Below are 13,682 nucleotides of genomic sequence, written 5' to 3' on the forward strand. Positions count from 1 at the left end.
CCATGTACTCAGAATCATGACGGCTGATTCATGGTATTCAGAGGTAAATAAGACGTGGTTCTTGCCCTCAAGCAGTTTAAATCCAAATGGACGGATGACCAGACAAGTATCAACAGCCCTCTCACACAAGAAGTAAAATTCAAATGCAGGGTGGGAAGAGGAGTCGTGGAAGGTCAGAAAGCAAAGCACAGAAGTGGAATTGTACTCGGCCAGGAGCATCCAGGGAATATCACATTGTCTGTCTGTCTGGAGCATCAAAGCTGGGAGGTGCAACTGGCTCCCTGACTGAGCAGGATTCAGGGGGCGTCAACGTAAGAGCAACTCTATCTTTGTCTGCCAGTCTTTAAACCTGCCCGGCAGGAAAACGTTCTTCTCTTGTTTCTGGGTGAAAACTCAGGCAGGCTTAAAACCTGATAATGCTTAGATAATGCAAGGCCTAACAACCCTTTAAATGGCAAAAAAAGAAAAAAAGTTCTTGTTTCAGGATATAGCAGGCTCACCCATATGGGTTAATCCACAGCTCAGCTCTTTTGTGAAGGTGATCCCTGCTCCTCCCTGGAAGGGTCCCCAGGATGCCCGAGATGGGGGAAGTGGTGGGGTCAGCTCCCTCTCCCGATCTTGTTGCCTTCTCCCCATCACACTAGCTGTCCTTCCAGACCCCAGAATCAGTGAAGTGAGGAGGTGGTGGGAGAAGAGATGAGGGGAAGGAAAGCTCACAGCCCTGTTCTAGAATGGTTTTACCCTCTTTAGGTTGGCGGACGTCTCTCCTATGGGATCCGCCCATGGGGTCTTCAGAGACCTATGACTTGGCGGTGATTGCCCCCGGCATTTCCTTTACCTGGCTGAACGCCCTCTAGCCTGGGCTCACTGATTTCCCCCACTTCCCCGGGGACACCCCTGCAGGCCTCCATCTCGTGAGTGGGCAAGGGTACCATCAAGTCTCCAGGCAGCTCCTAGACAGCATTTTTGGTAACATCCCTGGTGACCCTCCTCTGGGAATCCGGTCCACGCTGGGGCCACGGGGAACACTTGCCTCTTCATTTGATCAGAGAGAGTGAGTTCAGGCCCCACGCAGACCACACCAAGGCAGTCTGCCATCTCTCAGCCTTGTCAGGTGCCAGGCCACGAGGCTCCCCACTGAGGAAAGCATGTGACCAACTCTGCAGATGATGCCCCTTTCAGATTTGAGGTGAGAGGCTGGAACCCCTCCTCTTGTCCCCATTACCCTGCAGTGGGGGAATCAGCCCAGTTCTCTACAAAATCCCCTCACCCCAACCCTCAATAACCTCTCGCTTTTATAGTCTCTCTATTTGGCTAAGAAGTACAGGGCGTGTGTATGTGTGTGTGTAAAATACATGTAACATAAATGAATCATTGTAACTATTTTCAAGCATACTATTCAGGGGCAGTAAATACATTCACACTGCTGCGCAGCCATCACCCGCCTCCAGCTCCAGAATTTTTCATCTCCCCCCGAAACTTCACCCATAAAACACTAACTCTCCGTCTCTCCCTCCCCTCAGTCTCTGGCAACCATCATTCTACTTTCTGACTCCAGGTCAGGAGTTTTCACAGTTTTAAAAAAAGTTCTTCATGCAGAAACCTTGTTGCTGAAGCCAGATTTTCCATTTAACATCCTGGTCAGCAAAGAGCATCAGGTTATATTCCAGAGAAATTACACTGGAGAGGCAGGTCAGAGCAGAACATGGAATCTTAAAGGCTGAACCGCAAAGCCGGTCCTAAACGGGGAGCCTGCGAGGATCCAGCCTTTAGCGAGGGTTTGCTTGGAGAAGCAGTATGATCAGATGCCATTTCGAAAGGGCAATCGGGCAGGGATGCTTATACGGGACGAAGGGACTGGCAGAAATGGGAATGGGGAGTGGATGGGGACTTTCTGTATTAACAGCAATCCAAGCAAGGAGATGATGAGAGCCTGAACTGCTGTTCACAAGGGGAGAAAAGACTCCCAAGATATTCCAGAGGCTGAGCGCTGAGGCACTGGTGGCGGAGTCTGACTCAAGAATGAAGACACCAACGTGACAGCAATTGTGAAGAAAACTTGCGTACGGTCTGGGTAAGGGGGAGGTGAAATTTTTAAAAGTAACAATTCTATGACTTTTAAGCCTCTGAAATTTGGAAAATGCTACTAATAAGAATGGGCTTCCCTTGTGGTGTAGCTGGTAAAGAATCCGTCTGCAATGAGGGAGACCTGGATTCGATCCCTGGGTTGGGAAAATCTCCTGGAGAAGGGAAAGGCTACCCACTCCAGTATTCTGGCCGAGAGAATTCCATGGACTCTATAGTCCATGGGGTCACAAAGAGTTGGACACAAGTGAGCAACTTTCACCACATTCTTCTTCACACATAAACAAGAATAAGGAAAGCTGGGTTGGGGAGAAATATGAAGGGAGATTTTCAGCTCTATGTTGGCTAAGCATCTGATTCCCACAAGAAGTGGAGGTCGCGATGGCTTAGAGGCAGTAAGAGAGCAGACACACCGGAAGTCATCTGAATCCAAGGGGCTGTGTGAGATCAGAAAGGGAGGGTGAGTACAGAGCAGAGGATGGGGGAGAGCTGTTACCGTCCGCTCCTACAGAGGAGGAAGAGGAAAAGAAGGGGAGGAAGAGGCGGAGAGGGCGGGCCCAGCACAGCGGCCACGTGCACAGAGGTCGGCGGGGAAGGTGGCGATGGTGGCAGTGCAGGGGCGCTGCCCACTCCCTGCCTTTGGGCACCCACACCCTTACAAGCATTCCTTTCCTTAGTGTCTGCCCCATATAAGCCCTCAGCCCCACTCTCCCTGCCACACTGAAATCTGCCACCTGCCCAAACACACCCCACCATTCCTCACCTTGTGCTCAGCTGCTCGGCTGTGTCCAACCGACTCTTTGCGACCCCATGGATTGTAGCCCGCCAGGCTCCTCTGTCCATGGAATTCTCCAAGAATCCTGGAGTGGGTTGCCACTTCCTACTCTAGAGAACCTTTCCAGCCCAGAGATCGAACCGCCCCCCCCCATCTCTTTCATCTACTGCACTGGCAGGCGGCTTCTTCACCACTAGCGCTGCCTGGGGTTCCTCACCTTATTCCCTTCTCTCGATAATAACGTAGACAGCTTTCAAAATGACTTAGACATCCCTCTGTGAGGGCCTTCCTTTATCTCCATCAGATGGCACCCTTCCCTCCTCTGTCCTACCTCTAGACAGTTCAGACCTTGCTAACGTTGCACTGGGCTGTAGTTTTATTATTTACAGATTTGTTTCCCCTGTGGACTGAACGCTTGGCAGGGGCCTCGTTCTGATTCCACTTTCATTCCCAGGACTTTGAAGATATTGGATTAATACCTGTTTGTCGCGTGCATCGCTTGAGGCAGAGCACACAGCCGGTGTGCAACGCTTCTCCCTCCCTGACTCCTCAGTCTGCTGTGGACACTCACGCATGCCACGGACCTGCATACAGAAGGGCCCAGCACCAGCAGTGGTACTGAAGGAGACAAGGACAAGCGGCTGTGCTCCCTCGGGACTGCCACCGTGATCCGGACTCAGTGTTTTTGCATAATAATAAGAGAGCCTCTAGAAGCAACACCAATGACTCCATATGGAAACATTTCACTTTCTAGAGTGATACCCCTGTCGATCGGATGAACTGAAAATCTTTTGTCTTCAACTTGCCATTCTCAAAAAGTTCTGGGCTGGGCACAAAAATGCGGTCCAGGTATGTATGAACGGATTCCCGGAGGTGTCAGGTTTATTACTTAACACTTTGTTTAGAAGTGTGGGTGACAGCTCTCACTGCATTCAAGTGATGCACTTTAGGTAGAGCTGAATCACATTCAAATCCAGCCCCCAACTGGCCCTGAAACCAACAGTACCAAGTGGAGAAAGGGAGGGGAGGGGGCAGATGGGAAGACCCCCCCCCCCCATCTCCCTTCACTCCTCAGATTCAAAAACCAGGGATCCAAGTAACACCGGCCAAATCATCTCTCCGTGGTACAAAGATAAACAACAAGATCAGATGTTCTATCTACTTCTTAACCCATAATCCAGTTAGGATGCTGGGAAGTGATGGCATTCAGTTCAAGTGAAAAGTACACAGGGGCGCCGTCTCTCCTGTTTCTAACCCATGCAGTAAGAATAGAACTTGTCCACCCTACGCGTCCATCAGCAGACGAATGGACAGAGAAGATGTAGCAGGTGCATACGGGCTTTCCAGGTGGCTCGGGGGTGAAGAACCCACATGCAGTGCAGGAGATGCCTGGAGAAGGAAAGGGCAGCCATTCCAGTATTCTTGCCTGTGAAATTCCATGGGCAGAAGAGCCTGGTGCACTACAGCCCATGAGGTCGTGAAAGAGTCAGAAAAATATAAATATATTTATATTATAAAATTTTATATATGTATATACTTACACACATATATATGTTAAAGTCACTCAGTCATGTCTGGCCCAGAATACTGGAGTGGGTAGCCATTCCCTTCTCTAGGGGATCTTCCCAACCCAGGGATCCAAGCCAGGTCTCCCACACTGCAGGCAGATTCTTCACCAACTGAGCCACAAGGGAAGCCCACATATATATACATACATACATATATGGTGGAATACTACTCAGGCATTAAAGAGAATGAAATAATGCCATCTGCAGCAACGTGGATAGACCTAGAGATGATCATACGAAGTGAAGTGAAGTTAGACAGAGAAGTGCAAATACCCTATGATATCACTTGCATGTGGAATCTAAAATATGACCGAAATGAATGTATGAAACAGAACCATGGACACAGGGAACAAACTGGTGGTTGTCAAGGGGGAGGGACGGAGTGGGAGGTTGGGGTTAGCAGATGTAAGCTTTCCTATATAGAAAGGATACACAACAAGGTCCTACTGTACAGCACAGAGAACTATATTCAACATCCAATGATAAACCATGATGGAAAAGAATATAAAAAAAGAAAGTGTATATATATGCATAACTGAATCACTCTGCTGTACAGCCGAAATTAACACAGCACTGTAAATCAACTATACATCAATTAAAAGAATGATAAACGTCATGTGTCTCCACAGTGGTCCTCAGCTGAGTAAAAGCTCCCTAGTCCTGCTCTGAGGAACAAATCTCCTGCCCAGGGCTTACCCACGGCAGCTTCCACATCCCAGGAGAGGAAATTCAGGCTCCTACTGTCCCTACTGGATGTATCGGTCACCCCTTCCCAAGGAAAGAGAGAAGAAATGGTCTCCATGAAAGGGAACACTGGTGCAGCAATCTTTCTCTAGCTCTCATAATACACAAGAACCTTCAAGAACAGCGTTCCACTGCCTCTTCCTGGAACAGCAGAATAGGAGACTTAGTCTCTGCAATGGATAAAATGCATGGTCTCTGGACTTGAGGGTAACAGGCACAGCTGAGGGCAGGGCAGACAAATGGTGTGAGGGAGGGAACTGAATTTCCCCCCTTCAGTTAAAAAAAGGGCAAAATAGCATTTTTCAATAGAAGAGCCTTACAATGACCTCCAGTGCACACACACTCACACAGACACACAGACACACACACAGAGACACACACCCCACCTAGAACTGCATAGGAGTAACTCAGCAAATCAAGAGCAAGCCAGTATCTATGAAGAAGAAACACAAAGCTGTGCACACCTTTAAATAATTCATCAGACAATTAATTGATTGATTAAATGAGACTGGGACTTCCCTGCCAGTCCAGCGACTTTGCCTTTCAATGCAGGGGGTTCGGGTTCAATCCCTGGTCAGGGAGCTAAGATCTCAGGTGCCACATGGCCAAAAAAAACAAAAACATAAAACAGAAACAATACTGCAACAAGTTAAAAAAGAGTTTAAAAATGGTTCATGTCAAAAAAAAATATTAGACATCTTTTCCAGGTGAAAAAGACGCACAATAATCTCAACACTAGGAGAATCTTGTTTAAAGTTATGGGGTTAGGTTTTCTGTATGCCCCCCTTCCTTCTCTCTCTCTCTCTCTCTCTCTCTCTCTGTCTCTCTCTATCACACACCCCCCTCACGTGTTTTATTCCTAAAAAACTTCAAATAGTCAATCAGAACTGGCCCTTTGAATTGGATCACCAAAACCACAAGTGAGGTCGCATTTCCCCTCTCTATCAGTACACTACTTGCTAACTTAGGAAAGAGAATTAATGAAGATCTGAAGAGTGAGCTACGGACACCAGAATTCACAATTAATGGACAGGGTTAAGTAGGAGGTTAGCTCAGAAAGACACCATAAGGAACACCCAGCGTTCCATTTTATTAGTTGTTCTGAATCTACAAGGAAAAATATGCCCTAAAAAAGAACAGAACTCAAACTTTAAAGATCATAAAGAGTGAAATGAGACCTGGAAGTTCCCTTTCAGGGATCCAAGAAACATATCCTTTCTCATCAGAGCAAAGTACTTGAACTTTATTCTTCTGAGCGCTCTTCAATTAGTTTCTGCCTCCCCGGCATCAGCAAGTAACGCAAGAGGTTCCTTCCCGAGATAACTCAGCTGGGCACTTGCCAATGTTTCCAGCCACAAAACTGAGCTCAGAGCAGCAGCTCAAATTCTGGACTCGATTCAGGGCCTGACACTGCCCAGGGTTAAACTATGTAGGGGGCTCCCTGACACAAAGGAAGGTCCCTTAGACCGGCCACGTGGAAGATGATCACAAGTCAGAATACGAGCATCACACACAAGGGCTGCATTCGATTTCACTTCTATCCAGAGGACAAGAATTAAAATCTTTGAGTCACCGAGGGCTCTGGGAGATGAGCTTCTCTGGCCAGCAGAGGCTGTGGAGGGGGCCAGTCATTATCTGTTGAACTCTGAGTGTCCCGGTGTTAATGTAAAACCTCTCCCAATCATCTTGTTTTCATTTGATGATTTCACGAGAAATTAGCTAAAGAGGTGCATTTAAACTGTATGTCTGCCATTTGGTACCATTCCAAATGATCTCATTTTTAAAAAATTAACCTATTTTTCATCTAATGTCCAGAATATACTTTTCTTGTCTCACATTTTAAAAAAAGGGGGGAGAAGGGTCAATTCAAGTATCTGATCTAAACCTAAAGCGATTTAACATCATTATTCTTTGCCACTTAATAAATCTAAGTCCTGTCCACCTCATCTGTTGTGATTAATAGGCCTTTGTATACCCTTCTATGAACCTGAATGCAGGAAGGATGGGGTTGGGGGGGAAACACACAAGTAGATTTTAAACAGAACTCCTGAAAGATTCAGAAGTCCTGCTGACATTAAAAAAAAAAAAAAAAAAGACCAAAATGCAAGGTCCATCTCTGCCTGGTGGTGGGTTGGCCATTGCCTGACCCTCAATGAAGAGACAAAGCAGAGTGGGCCCTTAATGCCCAAGGAGAGGAAGGCAAACACCAAGAGTTTTATTTCAATCACTAAGAGTTTTACCAAACTTTTAAATATTTTCCACTAACAGATGGTAAAAGGGCTTTAGTATATGCAGACAAGTTTAAAATGCTTTTCTTAGGTGGTGCTAAATATTACTGAATCGTGTCCCAAGGATATCTCTGTTGAGAAGCCCTGACGGCTTCTCTTCCATCGGTCAGTGTTTCCAGAAGGCAGGGAAGGGCTGGCGAGATGGTGCAGAAAGCAGAGCACTGCATAACAACATAATAACTGGAATCCAGCGTGAGCAGGAGGACAGGATGGGACGAGAACACAGGGTCACGCAGGAAAGGACACGGTCTTGTTCACCTTGGTAGCCCTAGTGGCCAAAAGGAAGCTTGGAAATTAGTTCAGTTCAGTTCAGTCGTCAGTCATGTCTGACTCTTTGCGACCCCATGAACCGCAGCACGCCAGGGCTCCCTGTCCATCACCAACTCCCGGAGTTCACCCTTCTCGTGAAATCATCCAGCCATCTCATCCTCTGTCGCCCCCTTCTCCTCCTGCCCTCAATCTTTCCCAGCATCAGGGTCTTTTCCAATGAGTCAACTCTTCGCATGAGGTAAGTATTGGAGTTTCAGCTTCAACATCAGTCCTTCCAATGAACACCCAGGACTGATCTCCTTTTGGATGGACTGGTTGGATCTCCTTGCAGTCCAAGGGACTCTCAAGAGTCTTCTCCAGCACCACAGCTCAAAAGCATCAATTCTTCAGATCAATTGAATCAGTAATTAAATTGGAAATTAGTAAGGGCTCAATAAATAGTGCTGAGTGAACGAATAAGGGAAAGAAAACAAACACCACCGTAAGAAGTAATGGAAAGGTGTGATGAGAAGTAGAGAAGAGCTAAGGTACAGAGTTCATCGAATCCTCCAAGAAAACTTTACGAACTTTTGCCAAAAATCAAAGCCTTCATGGCAGATGGTAGGTGAGCCTCTGCTTACGACGGGGCACCAGCCTTGGGACCCAACCTGTGGGGCTCCCTGGAGTGGGGATGGGACCATGAGACAGTGGGACCCGCTCCCTCTGGGCTCTAACTCCCTGTACTTCTAGGAGACGCTGAGTGCACGGATAGTCTCCCAATGCATTCTGGCTGGTTTTCAACATTCTTTCCCACACGTTTTAAAATCAAACCTACTTGCAAGTAGCCTGAGCGACTCATCTTAATGTCCCTTCCTCTCTCTGTTCCCATGTCCTCTCTGGCACAGGTGGTGGAGAATGACACCAGCCCAATGGGGCAGGGGGATGAGGAGGGGGACCCTCAGCTGAGGAGTTGGCCCTCCTGCTTGAGCGGTCCCTGTTACACACAGGGTGAGGACTTCAGCCTCAGGGTCTTCAAGAAAACAGATGGAGTCATACCAGCCTTCTGCTATGAGCATTTTAGGAGAAACTCTTTTAAACAGTATGGTATGGGCAAGCTGTGCATGTTCAGTCACCCAGTAATGTCGCTCCTTTGTGGCCCCATGGTCTGTAGCCTGCCAAGCTCCTCTGTCCATGGAATTCTCCAGGCCAGAATGCTGGAGTGGGTTGTCATTCCCTTCTCCAGGGGATCTTCCCAACCCAGGGATCGGACCCAGGTCTCCTGCATTGCAGGCAGAGTCTTCACCATCTGAGCCACCAGGGATGCCCTTGAACAGTATCCGGGTAGGATAAGCAGGGCTTGAAAGGTTTTAGCACAAGTGATTGAAAGGAGACAACCATTCATTTCATTTTAATTATCCCAAGTCCCCAGTTTTCTTCTTTATTCCACAGCTTTTAAAAAAGTACAAAAAATATTCCCTACATATCACCCAGTAGCTTGGCTACAAGTGCTGGTGAATCCCAAGGGAAGACTGCTACCAATATTTAATTTTTTTATTTTTCAGCTATGCTGCATGATCTTAATTCCCTGACCAGGGACTGAACTCTGGCCTCTGCTTTGGAAGCGTGGAGTCTTAACCACTGGACTACCAGGGAAGTCCCTCCTACCAATATTTAAACGTGGAGGGAGGCACAACAGTTCTGCTCCCAAGATACAGTCCCACAGATCACTGCCATTTCACCTTTAGTCCCAGTAAGGCTTCAGCTTTGCTAAGGGTCTTTCACCCTCTCAACCAGAAGGCTATTAAGTTTACCTTGGGCAACAGGGCCATGGGTCACAGGAACTTCCAGAAAGGCTGTCCTGATGGCTGCGACTCCAAAAGGGCAGGAAAAATCTTGGCAGCAACAGGAGGGAAGTGTGTGTGTGTGTGTGTGTGTGTGTGTGTGTGTGTGTGTGTGTGTGTGTGTGTGTGTGTGTGTGTGTGTGTGTTTAGGTGGGTTTACAGGGCCTAGGCGGCAATAGGAGGAATAAGGAAAGAAGTTCGTGACGTATTCTTTAAACAGTGATGCTCACCGCTCAGTTTTGAAATTACAATAAATGGTGGCAGGTCACATGTATGTTTGTCATTGCCCCCACTTCTCCAGCATGTGGCAACCACAGGAAACCAGGAAACAGGCTTGAATCCAGCTGCTGGCCCATATTCAGAAAACAGGAAGTAAACCGACACACATGCATGAACTCAAGACAGCCTACGCATGGGGAAAACATGTACAACGTCAAAGTGTCAGTCTCTCAGTCGTGTCCTACTCTTGGCGACTGTAGCCCGCCGGGCTCCTCTGTCCATGGGATTTCCTAGGCAAGAATACTGGAGTGGGTAGCCATCCCCTTCTCCAGGGGATCCTCCCAAAACATACACATGTGTAAACAGAAGACTTATTAGGAAGAAGACTGAGCGTGTGCTAGGTCCCCACACTTTGATAATGAGAAAATAGCACTCTTCAAGCCTTCCTAGGAGGGTGACAGAAGCCGTAAGGGAGAAACAGCTCTCTTCGGGAAAGCGTTCCCTTCGTGGGCTAACACGGACACTGCCCTGCTCAGCAGAAACAGCCGCCGTTGCTCTCACCCCGTGTACATCTTCGGTGCTCTCTGTGCGGACCGGCCCGGGTACCACCACCCAGCTGAGCCCCAGCCCAGTGGGATGTGGCCACTTGGCAGCAGACAGAGGAGCCTCCTCTCCAGAGGTAGGTCTGTGATACCAGCCTGTGCCCAGATGGGCACAGAGGACATGGGGTTTAATTATACATGCAAATGTTCCCCTTCTGCGACACGAATAAGTTAAAAGTGAAAGGTTAATGTGGCAACAAGGAGAAAAACCATCATGGAATGAGAATGTTTTAGAGCTCTCATTGAGGAAAATAATAGCTATGCTCTGCCTCACAAGACCACGACTGTACTAACACAGCACTAAAACGTCTGAAGGGGGGAAGCCGGAAGAGGCTAGAGTGGTGTAAGAGATTCAAAGGCATGGACAAGACACACCGTCTCTACCTGGCAGGGAAACTTGTCCTCTCAGTGAAAGACGGAACAGAATGTTTGACTGGTTACTCAAATATTTGCAATCAGCTCCCTCAGGAAGAAGAGTTTCTTCTTAGAGCTGTCACCATCAAATACTATTTACTCATGGCTCCTCCATGCCACTGTTTGTGTCCTGGATAAGATAATGTCTGCAGAAATGGTTTTGTATTTCGATTGAAAAACAGAAATCAGCACAGGAATACAAGAGACCGGCATGCCAGCGGTGAACACGTTTCCTAGGTGTCATCCTCAATTCTTTTGCTCAGTATTGTAAGGGACCTAGAACCCCTTTACCAGTTCCAAATTCACCTGGCACCTCCTAGCCCTCTGGCCCTCTCTCACCCAATCTGGCCAAACAGAAAAGGAATCTGGAATGAAGGTAAAGCCCATGAAACTCCTTTCTGAGCTTTTGCCCGGTTTCTGGAACACAGGCCAATACAAATGTTCATAGCTATATTAATATATGAGCTCTGCACCAGGGGGATGATAATAAAACAAGAGCCCTTTTGAGTCCAGCCTTTCTGAGGCCCAGGTCTCAGTATGGGAGGTGAGGGAGCCGGGATAAGAAAGCTAAAGGGCGGCCCAGGGGTGAGGACTCTAAGGGAAAAAGAAGTTCCCTCTTCTTGCCCTCCCAGAACTGCACGAAGCTCTTTCCCACTCTGTCTTGTCTAAACAGCCAGGTAAATAACACCAAGGTACATCCTCTGAGCTTAACAAGATCTAGACCTTCAAGAAAGGAATTCTCTGGGTACATAAACAGGTCACATTTCTATCTTATTAAAGCAATCTATTCCCTGTTTGTATAAGAGAGCGTTTTTGCACTCCAAACCTCTGCAATTCTCACTGAGCTTTCAAGTGCTTAAAAAAAGAGTCTAATTCCTCATTTAAGATTTAACTTATGGGTTTTCTGTGTATATGTCTTATGCATACACACACAGATGCATATATCCTGAGAGTTGCTTAGGATACACATGGCAATGACAGAGTGCCCTCATTACTGGTAAGACCACCGTTGGTTATATTTATTAAAAGTCATTTAAAAAGCTGACAGAGAAAAGCAAATGTATCATATCACTTATATGATACATTGGAGTACAAAGGAGCACAATGAACTTATCTACAAAACAAACAGAATTACAGGCGTAGAAAACAAACTTATGGTTACCAAGGGGAAAGCAGGGGTAAGGGATAAACAGGCAGATTGGGACTGACATGTATACACTACTATACAGAAAACAGATAACTAGAAAGGACCTGCTGCATGGCACAAGGAACTCTGCTCAATACCCTGTAATGACCTATATGGGAAAAGAATCTTAGAAAGAGTGGATATATGGATATGTATAACTGATACACTTTGCTGTATACCTGAAACTAACACAACATTGGAAACTGACTATATTCCAATAAAAATTAAAAAAAAATAAAGCTGACATATAAATATTCTTTGCTATCAGCTGAAGTACAGAATGTTATAGCAAATACAGAAATCACAGAGGTCAACCCCACTATGGAGGTATTTATTCAATAAATTAGGTTTCATAGTCTTTATATCTGTAAACTAAATATGTTGAAAACACACATAAAGACAGGCTTTCGTGTTAATAGTAAATAAGTCTCCATTTTTTACCCAATTTTTGGAATTATGGAAATGTGATAATTCCCTATCACAAGCAACAAAACAGAGACAAATTGGATGATAAGTAAAACCTTTTGCACCGCAAATAATACCATCAAAATAGTGAAAAGCAGAATGAGAGAAAGTATTTGCAAATCATATATCTGATAAGAGACTTATATCCAGAATATATAAGAAAATTTTACAACTCAAAAATAAAAAGACAAATAATTTAAAACCAGTTAAAGAACTTGAGTAGACATTTCTCCAAAGAAGGTATACAAATGGCCAAAAAGCACATGAAAATATGCTCAACAACATTAGCCATCTGGGAAATGAAAATCAAGACCACAGTGAGATACTAGCTCACACCCAGACGATGGCTATAATAAAATAGACAGACAATAACAACTTTTGGCGAGGATGTGGAAAAACTGAAACTCCCATACGTTGCTGTGGGGATATAAAATGGTGCAGCTGCTTTGGTAAACTGCTTGGCAATTTCTCAAAATGTTAAACATAGAGCTACCATCTGACCCAGGAATTCCACTCTGAGGTATATACCCAAGAGAAACGAAACATATGTCTACACAAAAAGTTGTACATGAATGCTCTTATCAGCAAAAGTTGGGAAGCAACCCAATTGTTCAACAATAGATGAATCAATAAACAAAATGTGGTATATCCATTTTATACCATGTATAAAATTAGTATTATTGGTGTATTCATTCCAATAATATCAATGGAATATTATTCTGCCATAAAAAGGAATAAGGTACGGATGCATGTTACAAGAGAGATGGGCCTTGAAAACATTATGGTAAGTGAGAGAAGACACTTATTGAGTGATTATACTCATATGGAATGTCCACAATAGGAAAAATCTATGGAGAGGCAGTGGATTAGCAGCTGGGAGAATATTGGGAGAAGAAGCAGGTAAGGAGTAACTGGGTACAGAGTTTCTTTCTGGGGTGATAAAAATATTCTGCCACTGGAACTGGTGATGGTTATGCAACTCTGTGCATACACTAAAAGCCACTGAATGGTATATTTTAAATAGGTAACTTTTATGGTATGCAAATTATATCTCAATAAAGATGCTGAGAAAGTAGGATGGTGTTTACAAAAGCAGTTTAGAAGTCCCTTAAACGTAACAATCTAAAATACATACATGATTATGGGACTTCCCTGGTGGGCCAGTGGTTAAGAATCTGACTTGCAATGTGGAAGACACAGATTCCATCCCTGGTCAGGGAGCTAAGGTCCCACATGCCACAGAGCA

General features: G+C 45.7%; 1 protein-coding gene across 3 annotated transcripts in view; it reads right to left on the bottom strand.

The window, feature by feature from the left end:
* Positions 1-13,682, bottom strand: part of ZNF827 (zinc finger protein 827) — a 191,814-nt gene that overhangs the window by 94,669 nt on the left and 83,463 nt on the right. The gene's annotated exons all lie outside the window — the stretch shown is intronic.

This window comes from Capra hircus, chromosome 17 (genome assembly GCF_001704415.2).
Source record: "Capra hircus breed San Clemente chromosome 17, ASM170441v1, whole genome shotgun sequence".
NCBI lineage: Eukaryota > Metazoa > Chordata > Mammalia > Artiodactyla > Bovidae > Capra > Capra hircus.